This window comes from Mus musculus, chromosome 9 (assembly GCF_000001635.26).
Source record: "Mus musculus strain C57BL/6J chromosome 9, GRCm38.p6 C57BL/6J".
In the NCBI taxonomy this organism is placed as follows: domain Eukaryota; kingdom Metazoa; phylum Chordata; class Mammalia; order Rodentia; family Muridae; genus Mus; species Mus musculus.
This window is the reverse complement of record NC_000075.6, coordinates 80,969,842-80,995,547: the sequence shown is the minus strand read 5'-3', so window position 1 is coordinate 80,995,547 and position 25,706 is coordinate 80,969,842. Positions and strand designations below refer to the sequence as shown.

The following is a 25,706-nucleotide window of genomic DNA, read 5'->3' as shown; positions in this document are numbered from 1 at the left end:
ATAGAGACAACAATTTAGAGGGTAGTTTGATGCTATATTCATTTAGCAGAATAATAGTAGTTTTGATATGGAAAGAGAGATGGCTCAGCCATTAAGAGTATGGGTCTCGTGCCTGGCATGGTGGCGCACGCCTTTATTAACAGCACTCGGGAGGCAGAGGCAGGTGGATTTCTGAGTTCGAGGCCAGCCTGGTCTACAGAGTGAGTTCCAGGACAGCCAGGGCTACAGAGAGAAACCCTGTCTCAAAAAAAAAAAAAAAAAAAAACACACACACACAAACAAAAAAAACCAAAAAACAAACAAAAAAAAGAGTATGGGTTTCTCTTCCAGAGAACTCAATTTCAATTCTAGGCACTGATATAGTGGGTGACTCACAATTATCTGTATCTAGTTCAGGGGAACTGAGGCTCTCTTCTGACCTCAATGCACAACAAGCATGCATGTGGTACATTTACATGGCGATCAAACACACAGAAACATAAATTTAATAGTTTTTCATATTTAAAATAGTAATACCTTCACTATTGGAACCTGTAATCTTTCTACCCAAAGGTTTTTGACAGATTAACAATACAATGCACGTGTTTTCTCCTATGGAATGTATCTTAAATCCAACCAAAAAGTGATCAGTTAACCCCATAAAATATCTTCTACTATTGCCATGGCCATAACTTGCTTTCCTAGTCAATATTTATCATTTATTAATTACACTTATATTGTTTATAATATTTTTATTTAATTATACATCTAGTTAATCTTCAACTCTTTTTTGACAAGTGTAATTAGCTGCTTATTGTTTCTATAACAGGCTACTGCAAATTTTGTAGGTTTTAATAACTTAAAGTTTATTTTCCTACAGTCCTGGAATTGAAAATAGCTCAGCAGGCTCTCTGCATCCTCCTGGACTGATCAAACAAGCAATGGAGGAATAGAAGGAAAAGGATAAGGATGAGGATGCCAAGTACCACAATGTATTTTAATTTGATTGAAAGTTAGTGGGTCCCAGCTCACACTCTCAGGCTTGGTTACATACATGAATCTTTATCACTTTAAATGTCTTTCTGGTTGCATTAGTTTCTCATCTGCAAAATGAGAGCAATAATTAAAGCTATATCATTGTATATATGAAGATCACATAGTTAATTTAAATGCATTATATTAGCATAGGCCTCCAAGTTATCTGTTGTTACAGCAGTTTTCCCAAGAGAAACATGGAAATGAAGAACAGTAGGACAGGATCCCAGACTTCTCTGTGAACGTGTCTTCTGACTAAATCCTCTGACAATCACTGGACAAATACCTGCTGACCCACCCCTGAAACAATGATATGTAGGAATGAGTCATCCTTCTTTGATAACAGGAACTGATAATGTAAAATCAGTAAGCAAGCCTCATTTGTTAGCTGAATCCAGATGTGCCTAATAAAGGAAATTTATTGTCAGTTTCTTCTTTTGGAATTATTTTAGGATTAAAAGTTTATACAACCCAAGCATTAGTTTACTTGTGTGGGGATACAACTACTGCCTTGACATCTGTCTATTGTTCTTAGCAATTCTATAATATAGCAGAATCTGAGATCCAATGCCTTTGCTTAATCAAATGGGGAGACAGAAATGCCAGAGTTACCAGGAGATGAGGTATTTCATTTTTCACTCACAGCTTTGCATTCATGTTGCTGTAAATATAGAATACTGAGCCATGTTAAATTTAAATTACTGGACACAACTCTTTTGACATATAAAAGTGACAATTCTGTATGCCATATTTATAAGTAGATTTCTTTTTTTTTTTTTTTTTGCAGACCCAAACAACACAAATGGATAAAGGAAATGTGGCCCATACCAAGAGTGAAATGGCACTCAGTCATAAGACAGGAAATGATATCACGTGAAACATATCTCTCCCTTGTGGACATGGCCCTAAATATGGTAAGATGTTCCAGAAACAGGCACAGCGTGACTACACTCACAAATGTTACTGAAAGGGTAAAAAGCATGGAAACACCAGAGAATAGTGGTTTTATGGGATGAGGAAGGTGGAAATAGGAGATTCCTATTCAAAGAGTACAGAATATCTGTTAAGCAAGATGCAAAGTTTCTATCTCTATAATGTGAAAAAAAATATGTTTCTACTCTAATACCATTCTGCACACATTCACTTCCATTTTCATGGTTCACTCTCCATCACTGGTGTAAGTTAAAGGATGCACACAACCTTGTCAATGAGACAGTATCAAGATGGCAAGAGAAAGAAGAGAGAGAGCAGTCTTTCTCTAAAGACTCATTAGAGGTTTGTAAAATTAACTTTTATTTTCCTGTTGTAATTGTACACTGGGATGCTTGCTGACTGCCTCCATTCTGATAGCCTCATCCTAGTCATGGAAGCTTCTAGCCTCCATATAATCTTAACTATGCCTAGAAGGTTTTCAGCTTCCGAAATTTGCTGCTGACTAAACTTGCCCCTTCTTGTTCTTTCTTAACTCTTGCTGGTTGGTTCAATTCAGCTGCTCTGGCTGAAAATCCTCTCTTCGCTGATTTATTCAATCTGACTTTTCTCTTAGTCACTGAATCTCTGCTTGACCCTTCGTATTACATTGGTAATATATTCTAATCTTCAGGCTTCTTCTTCTCCAGCTCATTCTGTTTTTACCCATGTCTAGCTTGTTCTCTCTTCAATCTGTCTCTGTAAATCTAGACCAGTAAAACTGCCTCCCTCTATGCTACTCTACTCTGACTCAACTCTACTGAACTGCTCTCCAAGAAGTCTACTGTATTCCTGTACTGTAGTCTCTTCTTCCTGTACTGTCTGTCTCTCCCTTATGTAATTTCCCTTTCCTCTCTCTTCTTGAAAGTGTTGGGTATATCCTACCCCATCAAATCTCCCTCTGATTCATCACTTTTCCTGCCACTCAAATAGGCATCACTTTCAAACATGGGTGCTTCCTTCTATAAACTAATTTTACCTTCATTGTCTGGGATTAAAGATGAATACTAAGGACACACCTGTATTCCACCCAGAGAAACTAAAAGTGTGTGCTAAGGACTGAGCCACATCCTAACTAGGAGCAGGTTCAAATATTCTGTACCAGAGGTTAAATTAAAATATCAGTTTGGAAAACAAAGTGAGAAAGTTTGGAAATGATTTACATTTGAGTCAGATTCATGGTAAAGATGAAGGACAGTCCATCATTCACAAGTCAAACTGGTGTGCAACATCTACAGAAAGAGGGTTAAAAACAAGGTTATACAGGTATAGAAAACGTATCTGATAGATTTGAACATTCAGTCATGAAAAGGAAAAGAAAAAACTAAGCAAGTTTGGTATGGGGGAAGAGTACTTCAATATAATATGTCACATTTACTAAGGAAGAGCTAACCTTACACTAGGGTAAAGTTAGAACTGCCTGAGCTCTAAAACAGAAAAGGAATGTGCTTTCACTAATTTTTTAAGGAATTTCAGATATAAGTGTAAAGAATTTTAGTTATGCCTATTTCTTTATCCCATCCTCTATCTCCTTTCATGACCCCCAGCCCCTCTTCCTGTCCAGATTGATCAATCAATAAATAGATCATAAGAATGTGTGTAAGACTGACAGTTTGGGCATGGGTAAGCTAACAAGGAACTATTCCTTAAAGAAAACCGGCTCACATTTCTTAGTGTCCTGTGGTTCCTCAGCCAGAAATAGGCCATGAAATCCCTTCATTTGTTCAGGACAGAGTGTTGACTGCCATGATCTTGTGCAGAACTTGCAAATACAGTCATAGATGTTGAGATTCCATGGATGCAATCTTCACGGTATTTAGTTCAGCATATTGTTTGAAGTTCAATCCAGAGCAACAGGGAAGAAACATAATAAATGGTTACAAAGGTGGAGAGAAGAAATAACAATGTCATAGTTGGCAGGTAATATATTATGTGTAGAAACCTACCCACAAAGAATTCAGCAAGGAACCTATGAGAAATAATAAGTGGATTAATCAAAATTTCTGAATGTAAAATCAATTATAAAAATTAGTAGCACTTTACCTATTAATAGTCATTTACTGAAACAGAAATAAAAAATAGGAATATCATTTACAATAGTTTACCAAAATTGAAATTTCTAGAAGTAACTTTAACTAAAGAAGTATAGGACCTTCTGCAAATTATAGGGCATTGATGAAATAAATCAAAGAATAAAAATATACACACGTATTTCACAAGTAGATACATAAGCAAATACATATACAATGCATACATAGATGGATACAAATAGACACACTCACACATAATATATGCTTATACATACAAATTTATATACACACATATACAAGTACGAACTCAAATACATGCAAACATGTTTATAAGGAAAAACATCTGGTTTTCATGGTTCGGAGGATTCAATGTTGGTAAAATGTCTGTACCTGCCAAAGAGATCTAAAATTTTGATACAATTCCTACTAAAATATTATTAACATTATTCTCTGGAAAGAAAGAAATCATAGTGTTTTTGTGGACAGAAAGAAAAAAGCAAGAGAGATTTCACTGGCTAACTTCAAAATATAAAATGACAGTTTAGGAATCGCACTAGCTTCTGACTGTTTTGTCATAAAAACAAAGGCACCAGTAAAAGAACTAAAGCCTAAAAATAAACCTATACAACCAACTGAATATCAGCAAAGGAAGGAAAATGTTTATTAGAGAAAAGACTGTCTTTTCCTCAAACAGTGCTGAAAAACTCACTATTCACATATAGAACAATGCAATTAGCCGTCTGTCTCAGCAGTGACAAAGCCAGCAAACAACAGACTGATGACCTGAAACTAATAAATTTGTTGAAAGTCGGAAGCTGGAGAAACACTCCAGATAGTTGAAGTGAATTAGTATGTTTTGAAGTAAATTGAAAAACACAGGAGAGATAGTGAGAATAGAAAAACAGCTGATAGAAAACTAAATCTGACTTATAATGCAAGAAATTATCAAAAGAGCAAAGGGGAGGTTTATAGCACAATAGAAATTATTACAAGTTCATGCCTGTCAAGGCACAAAGAGTCAGAAGATATAGTAGACTTAAGAATGAGAAGATAGGAATGAAAGAGAGACTAAAGGTGAATAGTAAAACTAAACATCTCTCAAGGGACTTAAATAAAATGACTAGCAAGTAGGTAGTTATACTTAACCATCAAGAAAACAAAAATCAAAACCACAACCATGAAGAGAGCATCACAGGGTAGTAGTAAAAGATGAAATACTTGCATACTGTTATTAGTGTAGCCAGTATGGAATGCAGCATGCAGGTTCCTCAAGGAATTAAAATCAGAACTGCTGTATGTTCCAGAATTCTCACTACACACACATAACATAAAATAATAAAATCTGCAAAATGTTTCTGCACACCTATGTTTATTTCAGCATTACTCATAGTAGGTGAGAAATGTGAGCAAATTAATTCTTCATCCACAGATTAATAAATAAAATGTAATTTATGCAATAATGTAATACTATTAAGTCATGCAAAGGCTAATATCCAATCAACAACTGTAACAACACAGATGGAATTAGAAATCATTGAGTTTAATAAATTAAAGCAGACAAAGGAAAACTAGTAGCACATAGTATCTCTCTTAAAGAAAAGATAATAAAGTTAACCTCATAAAATTGAGGGTAGAATGTGTGTTACAAAAGTCTGTGAATAGTAGTGGAAAAGAAGAGATGGTGAGAGGACTAAAAAATGATGGTAAGTTTTAGTTAAATAGAACCAGTGTGATCTGGAATGCTATTATACAGAAGGGCAAACACAGACAATGATATTGTACTGGGTGTTTCAATAGTTATAGAAAAGTATTTTAAACATTTGCACCATTAAGAAAGAATGTTTAACTAGTAGAAAGGGCTCCCCGGTTACAATCAAGTAATGCTTCTATGTGAGATGGTTCCCAACGGCCAGTAACTCCAGGTTCAGGAACTCCAATGGCTTCCTCTGACCTTGGGAGGCAACTGCACTTATGTGCACATACCCACACAGAAATAAATATACATATTAATAAACTTTTTAAAAACTTAAAGAAATAGTGTCTAATGAGTTATGTTTAGCCTGACTTCATTCTACATATTTATATATGCATCAAAACATTACATTGTAGCACCTAAACTTGTAATATTGTATATTTTATGTGTGAATTTACATTTATTAATTTTGAAAGGATGAATATCAAATTTTAACATTATACATATACTAACCTCTCTCATCTTCACTTTTTTCTCTGCCCCCATTCTCTGTGACCATTGTTTTCCTCTCAACTTATATAGGAAAAGTTTGATAAGTATTACAAGTGGGTGACAATAAAATTATATTTAATTATAAAACAAGATTTAAAAAAGTTAAACTTATGAGGATAATAGTAAAGAATGGTAGTGATGGCATTGACTGCCACAAATCACATAGCAAAGTGAAAACAGAGATAGGTACAGTGTAAGTGACATGTGGGTAACATGACACCAAGCAACAATGGAAAACATGAACATCTAATTAATGACACTGAGATGAACAGAAAATAGAAAGATGGTGGGCATCATTTGGCAAAATACACAATAGCTTCAAGCAATTAGATGTTGGAATGAAATTATGCTCAGTGTTGTTATAATTGTATCCATTTCAAATTGCATATAATTAAGAAAACTAGATTAAAAGATTGACAAGAGCTGTTTTCTTGGTTTTCTTCTGGGCAAACTCAATTTACTCAAATAAGCAGATGGTGAACTAGCACCACAAGGCATCATCTCTTACTTGTGCCTGTTCCCTGGAGGTCCTTATGTATTAATAGTAGCAAAAGTGCAGGGTTCTAGAATGTGCTAAAGGAGAGTAATATCTCACTTGGGATCCACAGGAATAGTTTTCACAGATACCTATCACCACAGAATTTTAACCCTACCTCCCAAGACCCAAGGCTTTCATTATCCTGAGTCAGAAAACCATGAGAAAGATCATTTCTCATGCCAACAGAGCTCTAAGACAATGACGTTTTCATTAACAACTTTTCTCAGCTTTTAACTGCCCTTTACTTAGACACTTTTGTGCTTGTGCTATGATGCTTACTGCCACTTCAGCAGAAACGTCCTGGAATTTCAAGGAAGAAGCGAGTCAAGACTGAGTAAAAGAAAATGAAGGCAGTATTGCTGTTGATGCCAACAGATCAGGGATCCATTGTATCATGTAATTATCAAATAGTAACAGCAATGTAGACTTAAGCTCATTAGCAGTAGATCACCCAGGAAAGTATGGATGTGTACAGGGAAAGGCATGAATGCATCAGGGTGAGAGATATCAGTGGCAGTTAATAGGACATTAGAGTATGAAAAGTAGCTATTGGGCCAGTTGTTCCAACAATGTAAAAACAAAACAAAACAAAACAAAACAAAACAAAACAAAACATCCAACAGCAGTATACTCCTGGATCAACAGTGCTAAAAAGAGCAATTCTAGGTTTCCAGCTAAATACACTAGATTTAGGATTGCATGCATAAGGCATACTCCAACCAACGTGAGATCAGCAGGAAAAGTTGATAGCTACTCAAAAATTAATCAATTGCTAGATACTGAATCCTGTAATTTTGCTTGAAGATATGTATAAAAACATCTATTCACCCCAGATAGGAAATTGATGACAGACTACAGTAACAATCCCTCTTAAGTTCAACTTGGTCAATCTATTAGTTTATTTGGTTTGTTCATAGGGATATGAGCACTTATTTACAGGAGCATGAGCTATGTGAAGATGAATAGCTTCATTACAGAAAAGCCTAACCCAGCATGGATGACAATCCGGGAAAGCAACATGCCTGTAGATGACTATAACTCCACAGGTCTGTAGCGCCTGGTCTCTGTATATGTCTTTACTATTTATACATACTTGAGGAGGTGGTCCTATGAATTATGTAAATTTCATGAGCTTCTGCCTGAGATAGCAGTTGTTTAATTACTGAGACAGGCAATTCGGTTTTCTTTCTGATTCTTAAGAGACCTCCATCCTAGATAGAATGTCTGAACAAAATAAATGAAAACATAATCAACTTTAAATAGCAATGATCAGATGTGTACAACATATTCCTTACATTAGTGTGAACATGCTGAAGATATGGACAGTGATTAATTCATATTGAATTCTTAAAATTTGTGCATATAGGCTGGGAATAACACTGTACAGAAAACTATGGAAGTTCCTGTTTGATAATATCCAGTGCTTCTTGGTGACTGCACTGAGTTCTTCATAGATAGACTTGTTTTAAATTATAATCAGTACATCACTTTCATCTGACACTTTATGGCTAAACCTAGAGCTTTCTCTGAATTGTGAAAGCAGGAGCTGTGTCACCTATAATAAATAGCAGCTTATTGACTCTAATCTACTGCCACCAAAACACCAGGAGCAGAAAAGGAATAAAACATGGGGACCATATATCACCAGTTGAGAAGTACCATGGAAACAAAAGGACAGTGAAGGCGATTGGGTTTCACCACTCAGAGGAATGAGTACTCAAGCTTTGCTGGTGGTTAAATTATGTTTCTATTAAATGCATCCCAAACCTAATCTACATGAGATTTTTGTGCAGCTTCTTGCTGCCTTGAGTCCATTTTATGAACATTAGTGTGAAAATGCTGCCATTTCTTTAGGCCTGGACTTAAAGGCATGCCCTACATGAAGCTTTCTTTGCTGCCAGATTCAAGAATGACATTGATTTCTATCTTTAATGCATTTTCTATTCCAGACATTCATGTTTCAGTAGCTTAGTGCTACTACTCTTGGTGGCTTGTTTCTCTTCTCGTCTCCACCAATAGGTAAGTGATCTTATCCATTCTCAAGGACTTCAATGTCATCTATAATTAACATCTATGTTTTCCCAACACCAACTTCTCTGATTTAAGCCATCTATATTTTATTTACACTTGGATGTTAGCCGAAGTCTCATATTTAACATAGGCAAAGCAGAATTTTCATTGCTATCTTATCAAATTATTCTGGGTTGTTCTAAGAAAGGAGAAAAATTCTGTGCATTTACCAAGCTTAGGAAGTAAGGCTGAGTAATGTCTCCTAATCCCCAAACATACCCTACCAACAGTTGGCAGTTAAGACTGGTAAGCCCTGCTTGCAATTTTCCAAACTGCAATGTTTGGGTTGGGTGGCATATCCTATCCATCAGCACACATAACCATATGACACATCATCAATAAAAAAAGGCCACCTACCTAGGTCTCATTTCCAAAACAAAATGAAAGATCTGGACAGTGTATCTATTCCCTAAAAGATTCACTCTTCTACAGAAAGGGTCTCTAAAGAAGAACAAACAGACAAAAAAAAACTATTTAAACTTCAGGACACAGATTTTAATAAGACAAAGTATAATTGTCATCAACGGACATATGGAGTTCAAAGAAGACACACACACAAACACACAGACACACAGACACACAGACACACAGCTCAGTGAACTTAAAGAGGATGACCTTAAAGAAAACAATGACCAAGTAAGTAATGCCCAAGAAAACACAAAAACAAGGCTGAATGAAACAAGGAAAATAATCCAGGATTTGGAAACTCAAGTTAATAAACAGAAATACTAAAAAAAACTCAAGCTCCATACAATGGATTAGGTAGTGTTCCTTCTGTTTCTATTTTATGGAATCATTTAAGAAGTGTTGGTATTAGCTTTTCTTTTAAGGTGTGGTAGAATTCTGCATTAAAGCCATCTGTCCTTTGGCTTTTTATACTTGGGAGGTTCTTAATGACTTCTTCTATTTTTTTTAGGGGGTATGGCCCTGTTTAGATAGTTTACCTGCTCTTGATTTAACTTTGGTATGTAGTATCTGTGTAGAAAACCATCCATTTCATCTAGATTTTCCAGTTTTGTTGAGTATAGGCATTTGTAGTAGGATCTGATGAATTTTTTGAATATCCTCAGTTTCAGTTGTTATTTTTCCCCTCTCATATCTGATTTTGTTAATTTGGATACTTCCTGTGTGCCCTTTAGTTAGTTTGGCTTGGGGATTATCTATGTTCTTGATTTTCTCAAAGAGCCAGGTTTTGTTTTTCTTAATTCTTTGTATAATTCTTTGTTTCTAGTTGGTTGATTTTGGCCCTGAATTTGCAGTCTAGTCCTCTTGGGTGTGTTTGCTTCTTTTTGTTCTAGAGCTCTCAGGTGTGCTGTTAACTGGCTAGTGTAAGATCTGAAAATGTAGCTGAAAAACTCAATAACCCAATTAAAAAACTCAAGAGGAAACTTTACAAGTAAACTTCCAGCTGAAACTTGTAAGGCCCAGTCACAGTTTTCCCAAACCCCAAGCTTGGGATGCATGGCACATTCAAGTAGAAGACACATTTCAGGACTCAAGAGTAAACAATTATACCACACAAAGAATATGAAAAAACTTTAAATACTCTAAAAGAACATTTAGGAATTTGGGGGCACAGGAGAAGGACAAAATAATGTAATTATAGGAATAGATGAAGGAGAAGATCCCTTGCCAATAATCTTCTACAAATAAAATAAAAGCAACTTTAAAGTTTTGATGATCATGTCCAAACCAAATAAAAATGTAAGAGATGCACAGGTAAGGGGGACAAAAGTTCAGTTATTTAGATGAGAAAAATAAAATAAAAGAGTAAGTAAGAGTGGAGAAGAAATACATTATGTTCTTTAAACATCAGAGGTAGGGGAGGTGGCACTTTGAGTAATATTTAGGAAGCTGAGATAAAGGGAATCCCGTGTTTCGAGGAATTCTATGCAATGTTGGAGGAATCAGTCTTAAAAATAAAAAAACAAGGAAAACAAATATAGGTGATCAGTGTATAAAATGCTAAAAGGGGAGATGGTGGATGAATGTTGGCCTTGAGTTCTCAAAGCGTGGAAGATGCAAATGTGTGTTCTGAGATAGACTGAATGTTCTGTGATTGCTGTGTTGTGTCTTAGGTAAAGCAGATCAGCAATATTGCCTTAACAGAAGAAGGGCTCCACCATAATGAAGCCCATGTCTATTGGCCTTTAGTACAACTGAACATTTAAGATTGGCTTTCTGAAGTTTTTATTGAGAAGTTGATTACCTGCAGACTATTAAATTCTGAAATTCTCAAACAACAGCAACACAGCAACTTTGTTTTACAGTGTGGAGGGAGAAACAAAGAGAATAAAATTACCTTAAGAGTTTTTTTTTTTTCCATTTTTTATTAGGTATTTAACTCATTTACATTTCCAATGCTATACCAAAAGTCCCCCATATCCACCCACCCCCACTCCCCTGCCCACCCACTCCCCCTTTTTGGCCCTGGTATTCCCCTGTACTGGGGCATATAAAGTTTGCAAGTCCAATGGGCCTCTCTTTCCAGTGATGGCCGACTAGGCCATCTTTTGATATATATGCAGCTAGAGTCAAGAGCTCCGGGGTACTGGTTAGCTCATAATGTTGTTCCACCTATAGGGTTGCAGATCCCTTTAGCTCCTTGGCTACTTTCTCTAGCTCCTCCATTGGGAGCCCTATGATCCATCCATTAGCTGACTGTGAGCATCCACTTCTGTGTTTGCTGGGCCCCGGCATAGTCTCACAAGAGACAGCTACATCTGCGTCCTTTCAATAAAATCTTGCTAGTGTATGCAATGGTGTCAGCGTTTGGATGCTGATTATGGGGTGGATCCCTGGCTATGGCAGTCTCTACATGGTCCATCCTTTCATCTCAGCTCCAAACTCCGTCTCTGTAACTCCTTCCATGGGTGTTTTGTTCCCAAATCTAAGGAGGGGCATAGTGTCCACACTTCAGTCTTCATTCTCCTTGAGTTTCATGTGTTTAGCAAATTATATCTTATATCTTGGGTATCCTAGGTTTGGGGCTAATATCCACTTATCAGTGAATACATATTGTGTGAGTTTCTTTGTGAATGTGTTACCTCACTCAGGATGATGCCCTCCAGGTCCATCCATTTGGCTAGGAATTTCATAAATTCATTCTTTTTAATAGCTGAGTAGTACTCCATTGTGTAGATGTACCACATTTTCTGTATCCATTCCTCTGTTGAGGGGCATCTAGGTTCTTTCCAGCTTCTGGCTATTATAAATAAGGCTGCTATGAACATAGTGGAGCATGTGTCCTTCTTACCTGTTGGGGCATCTTCTGGATATATGCCCAGAAGAGGTATTGCTGGATCCTCCGGTAGTACTATGTCCAGTTTTCTGAGGAACCGCCAGACTGATTTCCAGAGTGGTTTTAAAGTGAACTCCAGAATATTTGAGTTGCATCATTTATATTATTAACATAGAAACATATCTAGAATCAAATACCATTGAACTCTTCTGAATGTTATATAATAGGTCAAAACAGCTCCAAAATGAGTTGTTTGCCTAGAAATACTAATTTATTTAAATCCACATTATCAAAAGAAATTTACTTGTGAGGCAGGTTATCAAACTCCAAGCTGTCTAGAGTTTTGATATAAGCTACATGATGCAGAGATACACATTTTTACTTATTTTCATATAGCTTCTCCCATATGACTGAGTCCTAACCAGATGAAGTTACTACAAGAAGAAATGGACTACATGAATATTACTTTTGTTAAATCTAATATGTTTTAATGTGACAGTTAATGAATTTGTTTTTAATATATAATCTTGTTAGACATATATAGTGTTATGGATTTCAATTTGGTTGCCTCTGATTGTACTATCCATCTATTTTTCCAAACCTGTCTTAAACTATTGAAAGCAACCCCCCCCAAATGTGTATTCTTTGACACAGGCTCATATTTAAACACAGTTTCTTAAGTTTATCTCTACCCTACATTCAATGAGTACACAGAGTGTAAGAAAATCTCATGGTTTACAACTTCATATAGCTATGCACACCACCTTAGATAAGACAACATACCTACTCTTAGAGTGAAGTTCTAGTAACCTAAAACTAATCCTTTCATATAATTTATAAATGGTGAGTGCTAAGGAATGGTGCATAAAATTTCTGCAAGTTACATGTTAAATCTTTTAACCATGTTGAGCCAAGTCTTCTGAAGGCATCTTCAAATACCAGTAAGATGGTATGCATTACCAGAATAAATAGAAATTTTAAAAATGAAAAGATATAGATTGAAAATGTTATTTATTTAGTCATTTATTTACATCAAATGCTGCCCCAAATAAATTTTAAAAGAAAAATAAAATAATTATTCAATATTTCTAGAAGAGCAAACATTATTTTCACAACTGTCTCCTTCCACTTTATAAAGCTTAAAGTATAAGAGCTAGCAAGTCACTAATATTTGCACTGGATGCCCTTTAATGTAATTACAGGCTGCACTGCAACCCCAAACCTTATACCGCCCTTTCTGGTAGGTGAATTTGCAAAGTTCTCAACTGTTTACACAGAATTTGGGGTTGTTTATGTGTAAAGAGTCATGAGAAAAGCTACCAAAAATGATTTTTCTTCAAATTCATCATGCAGAAAATGTTCAGATTTAAACTGAATTTTAAAAGTTCTCAAGGAGGTCATAGTTTCTCAATATGGTTTGCGCACTGGAATGAAGCAATGTAATGAAGGTGATCTTTCAACCTCACCACCTTATGCTAACTCCCTTGAACACAATAATAAGTGACATAAGTTTACAGAGTTGGGGATAAATATCTCCACTCTACAAGCCAAACAAAACCCTCCCTCTGACCTAAATGCAGTCTTGCCTGCCCGCATTAAATGACCAGGAACATGCTGAGAGCAGCAACATTTAACACATTCTCTTGCACCTGGTAAATCAACACAGACAAACTTGCTCCTAGGCATTCCTGCTGCCCCCAGCAGCACAGTACAGCAGGATCATCTACTCTGTGTGCCAGGACCTTTCATAAATAGTACCAGGGAGATGTAGGCATCTTTGGGAACAAGGTGGTAAAACAATCCCTAAAATATTCCACTTGCTTCTTCCATGGCACATATCCATCTGTACTCAACTGACAGCAGGAAGTAAGATAGAGAGCATCCCAAAAACAGGATGCCAAGTATACAGCTTGATGAAAAGATTTTAGAATTTTTTTCACACACACAAAATAATAAGTACCTTACAATATGATCCCCAGATAAAAGAACAAACATCTTTAAAAGTTTAATCATAGCTGCGGTCCTGAAATTAAACACAGCAGGAAGTGAAATTTATGGACTTCAAAAGACTTGCCTCTATCTTTTTAAAGCTTCACATGGTATATTTCTAGGTAACTTCCAACATTTCTGTATAACTGCAAAGACAGCATGAAAGTCATAAGAAGACTCTACAGGCAACCAGTAAAACCAGTGGGTAGAGTAAATATCTTTAAAAATATCTTATTCAGGGCTTATAGGGCATGTCTGTGGACAAAGATGCTTGATGCCAAGCTTCATGACCTCAGTTTGATGCAGGGTAGAAAGAGAGGTCACACTCCCACAAGCTGTCCTCTGACTACCATATACCTGCTCTGGCATGTGTATATGTGTGCACACATATACACACGCACACACACAATTCACACACCAAATAAATAACTAAATATATTGTCTTAGTCAGGGATTCTACTCCTGTACAAACATCATGACCAAGAAGCAAGTAGGAGAGGAAAGGATTTATTCACCTTAGAGTTCCACATCACTGTTCATCACCAAAGGAAATCACTGCTGGAATTCAAGCAGGTCAGGAAGCAGGAGCTGATGCAGAGGCCATGGAGGGATGTTAGTGGCTTGCTTCCCCTGGCTTGCTCATCTTACTTTCTTATACAACCCAGGACTACCAACCCAGGGATGGCACCACCCACAATGGGCCCTATCATCCTTGATCACTAATTGAGAAAATGCCTTACAGCTGGATCTCAGGGAGACATTTCCTCAAGGGAGGCTCCTTTCTCTGTGATAACTCCAGCTTATGTCAAGTTGACACACAAAACCAGCTAGTACAATATAAAAATAACAATGTAAAATACCTTCTCAATAAGTCTAATAGGGTGAAAATGTAGAAATACTAATCAATTAAGTAAATGTGGAATATTAAGTTAAATATTTGGCAATGGTGCTATATAGTATATATTGAAGATATGATACTAATGCCCCAAAATGAATTTTCTGTGCAACTCTCATTCCACTTCAGGATAAACATGATAATCACTGGCAAAAAAGAAAGAAAAGAAAGGAAGAGAGAGCGGGGAGAGAAGGGAGGGAGGGAATGAGAGAGAGAGAAGGGAGGGAGAGAGAAAAAGAGGAAAGAAAGAAAGAAAGAAAGAAAGAAAGAAAGAAAGAAAGAAAGAAAGAAAGGAGGGAGGGAGGGAGGGAGGGAGGGAGGGAGGGAGGGAGGGAGGGAGGGAGGGAGGGAGGGAGGGAGGAAGGAAGGAAGGAAGGAAGGAAGGAAGGAAGGAAGGAAGGAAGGAAGGAAGGAAGAAGTTGAGGAAATTAGAGAATTAGAGCAACTAAAGGAGAATAGTGAGGAAGCTCTCAGGTATTAGTTATTAGCAGTTGATACTAGGGCTTCTGTGGAGATTTTGTTGGAATGCAGAGGTTCATATGGATTGAACACACCTTAATGGTCTTTGTAAGAGTGGTCCAAGTGAGCAATAAGTGAGCAGAAAGCTTGGAGGTGGGGCCAAGGCTAGTATGATGAGAAAGAGCCCATGGTAATATATGCGTGAGAAGGAGGGGCAAATCAGAGGTGAGGATCTTGCAAGTTGTGTATATGATGTTTCCTTTCATTGTATGGGCATGATAAGGAGAAATGTGTATAGATCAAAGTTTTCAGGGAGAAAATTTGGTTACTAACATGAATAAAATCAGAAGCAGAAAAAATGCCTTGGAAGCTTTGGAGACAAAAATGTAAAAATGACCTCAAATGATGTCTTCAATATCTACTAAAAATTTGTTAACCCAGAAAATGTAAATATAAAATACAGAATCTGGGTGCCATGGAACATGGCACACCAGGCAATGGAGTGGCCATGGAAAAAAACCAAGTACTCTGAAGTCAGTCATGTTTAGAAGCAGAAGGGAGAATAGAAGTTTGGACTGGCAGACATCACACTACAGTAGGTTTCACACAATTGATTGCTGGTATTGAAGGAGGAGGAAGTCTAAGAAACATAGACTTTATATTTGCCAGAATGAAGAGAGTTTGTAAAGCCAGACACTGAATGCAGTCCCTAAGGCATGCCAATAAAGAACTAAAAGGAGAGCTCCTACGACTGATTTCTGGGACACAACAACATTCAAAAGCAGAAAAGGAAAAAGAGACATGCTAAGAATCAAAAGGGAAGGTGATGATGTAAGAGGAGAGTAACAACATGGAATGGGCCTTGAAAGCCAGTGAAGAAAATATTTCAAGGGAATACCGCTGTTATGAGTGTTGATACATCAGTAAGATCATTGGATATAATAACACTGCCCATCAATGGTGACCTGCAAAAACAGTTTCAGTGAAGTTGTGATTGTTGTGCCGATTCAGGAGAAAATAAAGAGAAAGAGGAGTTTGAGAGAATAGTTTTAAAGTAAATTTGATAGAAAGAGTGTTAGAGAAGTGTGAGAATGTGGGAAATAGCAGGAGCAGTGAGCCCAACACAAACAGTGTGCTATTACCACAGAGGAAAAATGATGACATGGTCTACACTGCCAGTGGTATCTAGGGGCTAGAAAGAGAGACTCCACATGTTTGAGGAGTAGTGTACTTATTTAAAAGAGTAGCCTGGGCCACTATCTTACCAATGAGAGAAATCTTAAACACATTTATAATGCCAAACTGAGCATACAAATAGCTTGAGGCCACCTCATCATTTTTTTTTATCGTGTCTATTCAAATATTCATCATTGTGAAGCACGATTTTGGACAAAAAAAAGTCAAAATTTTATTTGTCATCATTAGTAACTTGCCTGAAAAACATATCCAAGTCCTCCCCACATGTCTGATACATCCACATAGGTCCATTTGCTAGGAGCCATTTCTGGGATCTTCTCTAAACTTTAGTTTGTGGATAGAGGGATTGTGAACTAGAGAATTTTGGCAAAAGATACCTTGCAAATTCGAGTTACAACTGTGGGTAAACAAGAGAGCAGCCTGATGTTCTGTGAACTGCTGGTTGTGGATTTAGCCTCAAAAGCCCTCATGTTTCTGTAGCTTTAACTAAACCCAGTTTTCTGTGTTGTTAGTGATCCTTGTGGGATGACAATAAATAGTGTTGCTATTCTTGGTACAGAACTTAGACTTAAATAGTCACTCACAGTCTGAGTGTTTGGTGACAGGGTGAAGGCAGAGGCTCCCTCTGGAAGCAGCAGTGTGGCCAACGTCTCTGAATCTATAGCAATATTTATCTAGTCAAGGACTTATAATTTCACTTTAAACCTGTTTGTGATATAGATGGTTTTGATTTGTTTTTCATTATCTGTGCCTAAATCTCCCAAGTCTAACGGAAAGGTTTTAGTCAAGGGCTCAGTCATAAACCGGAATTCCTATGGAGACTGTGTGCAGCCTATGTGTAGAAGGCGATTCTTGGTTATATCATCCAGGTCTGGAGAGTCCAGAACACAGATGCAAATTATCTGTAGGAAATGTGGTCTTTGGTACATATCTTATGTTGTCCTTTCCGTTTCTGCAGTTTTCTCTATTTCTCTGTTTTACTGAACTCTTCTACATTGTAGATCTACACTTGTATGTAGTGTGTTCTATTTGTGCATTTATTTTTATCCTCAGTCATTCTTTCCTCCCCACCCAAAATAAATCAATAAGTAGAAAATCATACACCACACATTCATACGCTTTTCTTTACTTTACTTTACTTTACTTTACTTTACTTTACTTTACTTTACTTTACTTTACTTTACTTTACTTTACTTTATGGAGACTCTTACCTTAGGTTCCTATTGAAGAAGCACGGAGTTGGCGTGTCCTACTATAATTCATGAAGAAGCAGCATCCTTCGGAAAGAACATTCAAGCAAACTTACAAGATATTTAACATAAGGAGGATTAAGTCTAGGACCTGTATGAATATTATTCAGTAAAAGAAAGTATTTGAAAGTCAAAAGAACAATCTATGTATTGACATGCACAGTACCTAGCACAGTCCAATGCCCTTATTAATTTAGTAGTTATTAAATATTGGGAAATAAATGAAGGTGTGTAATAATTCTTAAGGACTACAGATCAAAACATTTTGAAAATCATTATTAACTCTAATAAATTACATCTCTATTATGTTAGACTTTTCTCAAAACCAATTTGTAAAGGGAAAAGAAAGCTAGAAATCCACAATATGATTTTTCGCTAGTAGAACATTTCATTGAACAGATTGGCTACACGAAGAAGTAATGGTTGCCAGCTCTCTTCTGTTGTATCCAAACAATATAAAAACTATTTTTTTAGTACAGAAAAATTCTAATTGAGTTCCACAGACAATATTGACTTCCTAATTCTAATTGAAGTAATCATTTCACTTTTTGCCAAATGTTTGAAATTTGCTCTAGAAATATAAAATCCTCATCAATTGAGGGTTTGAATGTTAGCCAACCATGTTTTCATCTATAACATCATTTTCATTATTTTAATGGCTAGTAAGCTCTCCAAATTTAAATATCTCCAAGGTAAAAATTCATGGCCATAAGAATATAAACCTTAAATGGGATGGTTAACCATATCATTTTACCTGTATACGTATCAGTTTACCTGTTACTTTTCTGTTAAATTCAAAGTGCTTTACTCTCTAATGAAGAGATCATACAACAAGAAGGAACCTTGATTCATTTGGTTGCATGAGCACTGTATTGTTAATTTGTTAAATATTAATCTGCTTAAATGTGCCTCCCCAGATACATTGTGAGTTTCTAGGGACTAGAACCTATTCAAATCATAATTCCACTAACTAGAGCAATGACAATACCCAGGGCACATTTAATAAATATTTATATGTTAGATTTTTAGTTTCTTAACAGAAAAATCTACCATTTTGTAACTTTATTTCAAAGCATTGGAATATTAAAATCCCTTTGTAAGGGAACCCTGGAGAAACCTCTAGAGGTAACTTAATTTCTAATAACTGTTTCTAGTAGCCAGAGTAGGAAGGATGCATCTGTTGTCTAACTTGAGGACCCTCACACCCCCCAAACACAATGTAAACTGCTATGTGTTGAGTTTGTTAGACCTGAGCCTGAAACCAGAGATTTAGAATTGAAAGAGGCTTCAAGATTTTTCTACTCCATCCTGGTTCTAAAGATACTTCTCGTTGTCCCTGCATTTCCGATTAGACAGAAACAATTCTGGATTAATACTTTTGAGATGTCTGGGTGGCCCCATCCTTCAACCGGGGCCATGCCTAACCTCTGGAAATGGTCTCTACAAGTTATCTCTCCCCTTTTTTGGGTATTTCAGTTAATGCAGTTCCCAATGGGTCCTCAGAGACTCTTGCCATCATAGCATCTGGGACTTTCTAGTGGCTATCTCCAGTTCCCCATCCCCCACTGCTACACGCCTCCATTCAATTTCCTGACTTCTCCCAATCTCCTTCCACTCCTGATCATGCTCCTCTTTTTCCCTCCTCCACCTTTCTCCTTCCCAGGTCCCTCCCTCCCTCTACTTCCTGTATTATTTTGCCCCCCCCTTCTAAGTGGGCCTGAAGCATCTACACTTTGGTCTTCCTTCTTTTTGTGCTTCATATGGTTTGTGAGTTGTATCATGGGTATTCTGAGCTATTGTTTTGGCTAATAACCACTTATCAGTGAGTACATACCATGTGTTTTCTTTTGTGACTGGGTTACCTTACTCAGGATGATATTTTCTAGTTCTATTCATTTCATAAAGTCATAGTTTTTAATATCTGAGTAGTGGAGCAGAGACTGAAGGAAAAGCCATCCAGAGATTGCCCACCTAAGGATCCATCCCATGTACCTACACCAAACTGGAATTTCTAGGGAGACTTATGTGAAGCTTATGTGTAGAAGGCGATTCTTGGTTATATCATCCAGGTCTGGAGAGCCCAGAGCACAGTTGCAAATGATCTGTAGGAAATGTGGTCTCTGGTACATATCTTATGTTGTCCTTTCCGTTTCCGCTGTCTTCTATATTTCTATAGTTCTCTGTTTTCCTGAACTCTTCTACATTGTTGATCTACCCTTGTATGTAGTGTGTTCTATTTGTGCATTTATTTTTCTCCTCAGTCATTCTTTTACCCCCACAAAAAACAAATCAATAAGTAGAAAATCATACACCACACATTCATACGCTTTCCTTTACTTTATGGAGACTCTTACTTTAGGTTCCTATTGAAGAAGCACGGGGATGGCGTGTCCTACTATAATTCATCACTATTGCTGATGCCAAGAAGTGCATGGGATAGGAGGTTTGAGGAGGTAAAACTGGGAAGGGGATAACATTTGAAATGTAATTAAATAAAATAACTAATAAAAAATGAATAGACTAAAAGGAAACTTAAATTGGTATGTATCAGAGAACTGCCTTTTCTGGCCTAAGTGAGAGGATGTGCTTAATCCTGTAGAGACTTGGTGCCCCAGGGTAGGGGGATACTAGGGGAGGTGGAAGGGTTGGGGGAGGGTGGTGGGTGGGTGGGCAGGTGGGGGTTGTGGGAAAGAGAACACCTTCTGAGAGGCAAAGGGAAGGGGGATGGGGTGAAGAACTCTGGGCGAGAGGACCAGGAAGGGTGGCAACATTTGGAATGTAAATAAATAAAATAATTTAATTTAAAATAAAGAATAATATAATTTTCCTACAAAGGAAAATTTGTATTGTTTAAATAGGTCTACTATTAGGATTAATGACTGTAAATATGTTTAAAATAAAAATATACTTAAAATAACCTATATTTCAAAAGAATCCCTAATTAAAGCATTAGTAATGTCATTTACTGGGCATGTTTGAGAGACCAGGGAGGGAAAGACATCCCTTATGCCAGCAATACTTTCAATCTCAGATCTAAGTGTATGTGCCCCAAAAGACCAGATAATGAGCAGCTAGTTCCATTTATGGAAACTAAAATGATCCAAAATAATTTCACACATTTGGGCTTTGGGAATATTATTGACTTCCCCAGTGTTTAGATTATTAGTCTATATACAGTATGGACCTTATGATATACTGTGAAGAATAAATTGTATGGAGAGCTTTTCCACAGAAATATGTTTATTTATTTCTGTAACTCATGTACATGATAAGGAAGATGATCTAAAATATTTTCTTTACCTTAAAATACTATTCAAGAAAATATTTTGTTATCAAAAAGGAATCCATCTGTTGTTGACATTTTACACAACATATCCTTTAGAAGACCCTGATAGTGACTGTAGTAGCTATCTGATAATCCAGGAGTTGACATGCTAGCTATTATCTGGGCATCAAGGAGTGTAAGAGAAATTTTGAATCTTTATGTTTTGGCTTGAGCCAAAGTACTTTCTGTGTCACAGTGGTTGCATTGTTAACTAAAGGCATGTCAGCATCAGCTTTCATGTAAATATTGACTTGAAACAAAGCTAGCATCAAAGACTAGGCAGGGATTTTGCTGTGCTACAATGAGCTTTTTATAAAATCAAAACTCAGACCAAGCTATATCTGCCATTATTAATAATTGTAAGTGAGCACGGAAACATTTGCAGAGCACTTTGAGACAAGCCAATCTCTAAACCAACAATATTTTAGAAGCAGAATTGGTATTAACCTAATAGTTGACACAACCATACCAAATATTGTGGCACCTAACAGTTTTGGGATCACAGCCTTAATGGTGTACTGAAAAGTGAAGAATAAAACACTTTCTGAATTCACTGTGCTGCACAACCAGGGTGTGAGCCTCACATAGAATACCAAGGTTATGTATATCAATGCAAGTAAGTTTCCCCATACTTTGCAAATATATTCACTGCACACATTAGCAAGTCTATGAATGTAGCACAGATAAACCTCTTCTCAGATCTGTTTGCAATGTCTCTAGAGTTGATCAGAGATATTGATAGCTAAAATTCTTTTGTAGCATAAAGTAACGTTTATTGGGAAAACTAACTTCCCCATGAGTGACACTGCTAATACCTGGTAATATACTGTGGTTTATGTTTTAGGACATGGTTCAGTTTTCCGATATTCAGTTGTAATTATCCAATACTGACGTCCCAGCTTAAAAGTGAGTTTCCCAGCTGCTGCTAATCAGTAACTTCCTATTTGGTTTCCTTTTAGTGCCCTTAGTCCCCTAAAGTTTATCCTCAGTACCACAGGTAAAAGATTCTGACTTCTGTTAGTAAAAATATAGAGTTTCTTGGAGCCAGGAACAGATAAGATTATTCCCATATCTGAAACCTTCTGGAACTTAATCACATTGTACAAGATGAGGGAACATCATTACTAAGTCTCAGAACCTTCTAACCCACTGGATTTTAGTGTCTAAAATTATCTTGCCACAGCATTCATGTTTCTGGGACTTCCTTAAGCTACCCTAGACAGGTTGAACATTCTTCCACCCCAGTTATTTGAAGCCTAAATCTTCCAAGGCCTGCCATTCCTGTTTCCAGAAGGCTTTCCTTCTTCCTTTAAGAATCTATGCTCATCATTGGAAAGGGAGGCCCATTGGTTTTTCAAACTTTATATGCCTCAGTACAGGGGAACACCAGGGCCAAGAAGTGGGAGTGGGTGGGTAGGGGGAGTGGGGGGGGAGGATATGGGGGACTTTTGGGATAGCATTGGAAATGTAAATGAAGAAAATACCTAATAAAAAATTTAAAAAAAAAGAATCTGTGCTCGAAAGAAGGAAGACCAAAGTGTGGATACTTCGTCCATCCTTAGAATGGGGAACAAAATACCCATGGAAGGAGTTACAGAGACAAAGTTTGGAGCTGAGACGAAAGAATGGACCATCCAGTGACTGCCCCACCCGGAGATCCATCCCATAATCAGCCATCAAACTCAGACACTATTGCATATGCCAGCAAGATTTCGCTGAAAGGACCCTGATATAGCTGTCCCTTTTAAGGCTATGCCAGTGCCTGGGAAATACAGAAGTGGATGTTCACCTATTGAATGGAACACAGGGCACCCAATGGAGGAGCTAGAGAAAGTACCCAAGGAGCTGAAGGGGTCTGCAACCCTATAGGTGGAGCAACAATAAGAACTAACCAGTACCCCCCCCCACCCCCCAGAGCTTGTGTCTCTAGCTGCATATGTAGCAGAAGATAGCCTAGTCGGCCATCATTGGGAAGAGAATCCCCTTGGTCTTGCAAACTTTATATGCCTCAGTACAGGGGAACACCAGGGCCAAGAACTGTTAGTGGGTGGGAAGGGGAGCAGAGCAGGGGGGAGGGTATAGGGGACTTTCAGGATAGCATTTGAAATGTAAATGAAGAAAATATCTAATAAAAATTGGAAAAAATAAAAATCATAGAATCCATGGTACTGGCATTCTATTCTCTTCTGTAGCAAGTTGCCATTAATTGGTTGACTTAGCACAACAAAATTCCATGCTTTCCTTCTGGAGAAGTGTGTTTTTTACTGAGCCCAAATCAAGGTGTCAGCGAAGCCAAAATTCCTCTTTGAGATTACAGGGGGATCCATTACATTCCATCCCTTTTCTACTTTTTAGTTGGAACTGGACTAGCTGCTGTATCACAGTAGCCTTTGTGTCTGTGGTCACATTGTCCTTCTTCTCTCTATATGAAGCCCCCTGTCTTTTCTATGCCATTTAGCACCCATGTAGATTCTACAGGACATGCTCTTCAGGGATAGAGATAGAAAAAGCTACACTTTTGAATAATATTTCCATGACCCCGATGCCCCTTTTTTGTAGTAGTAGTAGAGTAGTTTGTCAACCATCTCTCAGAGAAACCTCCCCTCCTCTACAGAGTCCCTCTTCTCCCCCTTCTTTTTTGTTCCTCTCCAGGACACCCCATGCCAGGTGGCCTTCTATTTTATTTCTTAATTCAAACCCTGAACACCATGAAGCTAGAGTTGTCATCTATTTCTTTCCTTTTGTTTCTCCTTTGCATTGTCAGGACCATGCAGGCCTTTACTAATTATTTTTGAATAAATGCATAAATGAAGTGACTGTTTTTCAGTTCAATGGATAATGTGCATAGTAGGTCAGATGTTGCCCCCCCAAAATGTTTGCCTGATATTAATTCTCACAATCCATGGCTATGACTTTATACAGAGAGGATGACTCGTCCCTTCTACTGTAAAAGACATCATATTAAGGATTAAAACAAATGCATCTTAACATGGAGGATACCTGTAGGCCTTACCTTTAACATGTGAAAAGAAAGCAGAGTGAGACAAACAAGTAAAAGATGAGAAAAGGAAGTGGTGTGACCATGGAGCCTGAAGGTCAATGAGTGCCACTGGCAAAGGCAGCAGCCACCAGAAGCTGGAAGGTGACAAGGAACTTACCCAGCCCTAGAGCTGAAAGAAATGGTTTGGCTCTGCCAAGGACACCCTGGGCAAATATTTCTTCCCGCTGAATTATCAGGTAATGTATTTCTATTATTTTAAGGAACCTCATTGGCAGACTTTTGTAATGATAGTCCTAAGAAATTAATAAAATAAGAGTATTGATATATCTAATAATACATTTGATGACAAAGAAAGACAATATAGCTGATGAAATTAATTTTGTTATTATTTATTGTATTTTAATTATATCATTATAAATAGAATAATTAAAATAATTATTTATTTTTAATTATTTATTAAACTTAATTATTTTTATCTTATAGAAACTATTATTAGCTTCAAATTTTGCCTAGAATTGTTGTTTGGGTTCTTGTTAGTCAGGAGTCAAGAGGAGGGGACCTTAAGGAGTCCTGAGAAAGGGAGGGTAGTGGGATACATATGAGAGAAAAGCTGAAGGTGCTATTGTCTAGTGCAGTAAAGAAATGAACCAGATGTGGACAGGGACATAGGCGAAGACACTTGGAGAGGGAACCAATGAGAACAAAGTATAGAAAAGACATATATGTATGAAGAGGCCACAATAACAGCCATAACTTTTTATGCTAACTTTAAATTTCTATTTAGATTTTCTTTTCTAAAATAGCGAGAGAGTAAAGCCTGCTTGAAGATGAGCTTGAAACTTAGAGAAAATAAATAACAATGTCCTTAGAAATGTGCTCAACATGTACTAAATTCTGGGCAATTTGGGACATTCTTTATTATTAAATTAGAAACAAAAAGCTTACTAGCAATATTGGTTCACAGTGTTTTAACAGTCAGACTGACAATGCTTAAACAGGATGAGAATATGCTGTTTTCAAGGAAGAAGTCAGTGCACTGTTGCCTGTTGGTGAGCAAAATTATGTCAGCTAGTGGAAGGCAACCTATGCCATTTTTCAAAGGTACGATTTCAACTAGATTTGTTTTTTGTTTTTTATTTGTTTGTTTGGTTGGTTGGTTTGGTTGGTTGGTTGGTTGGTTGGTTTTGGGAGGGTTTTTTTTTTGTTTTTGTTTTTTTTGTTGTTGTTGTTGTTGTTGTTTGGTTTTTCGAGACAGGGTTTCCCTGTATAGCCCTGGCTGTCCTGAGGTACAACTTTCTTGAATATTGAAATGTGGTGACATAGCAAAGCATCTAGGATTTGAAGGAGCAAGAAACTAGATAGCAGAATGTTCCCGGAATCAGGACACCCCTCAGAACTCTTCTCAAGGACCGCCAATTTACAACTGGTGTAAGACTAAAACATAGCAGCAAAAGATTGAGTGAAAGGTTTGGTAGTCTGATGG

General features: G+C 37.1%; 1 long non-coding RNA gene across 1 annotated transcript; it reads left to right on the top strand.

Annotated features, from left to right (window-relative positions):
- The first annotated feature begins 1,833 nt into the window (after nt 1-1,833).
- On the top strand, nt 1,834-25,220 carry Gm39381. Its single transcript, XR_870945.1, has 4 exons — nt 1,834-1,928; nt 8,746-8,815; nt 24,145-24,459; nt 25,188-25,220. It is a non-coding gene; the product is annotated as a predicted gene, 39381 (long non-coding RNA).
- Nucleotides 25,221-25,706: the final 486 nt, after the last annotated feature.